Source organism: Nycticebus coucang, chromosome 10 (genome assembly GCF_027406575.1).
Source record: "Nycticebus coucang isolate mNycCou1 chromosome 10, mNycCou1.pri, whole genome shotgun sequence".
NCBI classification, from domain to species: Eukaryota; Metazoa; Chordata; class Mammalia; order Primates; family Lorisidae; genus Nycticebus; species Nycticebus coucang.
This window is the reverse complement of record NC_069789.1, coordinates 73,075,376-73,076,552: the sequence shown is the minus strand read 5'-3', so window position 1 is coordinate 73,076,552 and position 1,177 is coordinate 73,075,376. Positions and strand designations below refer to the sequence as shown.

Genomic DNA, 1,177 nt, shown 5'->3' with positions numbered 1-1,177 from the left:
ATGATTTTTGTGAGGTTACACCTCACAAGTAAAGATTTTAAGATTTTGTGCATGCATCTTATTTTTTCTTTATGTTCTATATTTTCATTTTTATGTTTAATGAATATTTAAGTGTACAACATGATATTTTGATATATATAGTGAAAAGATTACTCCAGTTAATCCAATTAACTGACCGAAGATAGTTTAGGTGAGAACACCTAAAATCTATTAGTAGTAAATTTCTAATATATTATGATATTATTAACTATAGTCTCATCATTCTGAACATTAAATCTCTAGATGCATTACTTGTAACTGAACCTTGGTACACTTTGATTAACAGATCCCCATTTCTCCTATTTCCCTGTCCCTGGTAAACACCATTCTATTCTGCATCAATGAATTGGACATTTTAAAACTCTACATTTGAGTAAAATTAGGTTTATTCATTTTCAAAAGTTAAATCAAAAATGTATTTACATTCATGCCTAATTGTGAGAATAAAGCAACTTTCAACCATTTGTGGCCTACATTCCTATATTCATTTATATGGCTATTAGGCTATTAGCTGGTAATGAACCCTTGATCTTTTGCCCATTTTTTCAGGATATTTTAGAAAATTGGGTATATGTAAATGATGTACCTTTAATCAAAAAATGTTAAAGAAGAGAAAATGATTGCAGCCAATGGGATAAAAAATTGATATTTCAAGGAACTCACTGGTATTGCTTCTCAGCCTTTTGGCTAAGATCAAGTGTAGGAACTAACTGGTAATATTGACTCATTACTGTAATTGGAGTTTGTGTTTACTTTAGGTAAATGGACATTATTACATGTAGTTCTGGTATGTAGGCACTTATTTATCTAGAAATTTAAATGAGTGATACTATAAATTATGCTTTGTCCATTGTACAGAGAATACAAGGGTAAACAAAATAAACTGTTGTAGGCGCTTGCCACCTGGAAGAAAGACTCAGACCCCACTTCAGGTATAAATCAGATGATGATTTATTACACCTGCACAGGTGGGCCGCAGCCCAAAGGTGAACGCCCTGAAGAGAAAAGCAGGTTGCCTTTTTTTTCTTTTTTTCTTTTTTTTTTTTTTTCCTGCAGTTTTTGGCCGGGGCTGGGTTTGAATCCACCACCTCCAGAATATGGGGCCAGCGCCCTACCCCTTTGAGCCACAGGGGTGGCC

At 33.7% G+C, this 1,177-nt stretch overlaps 1 pseudogene; it reads left to right on the top strand.

The window, feature by feature from the left end:
- The first annotated feature begins 706 nt into the window (after positions 1 to 706).
- Positions 707 to 843, top strand: LOC128597752 (uncharacterized; annotated as a pseudogene).
- Positions 844 to 1,177: the final 334 nt, after the last annotated feature.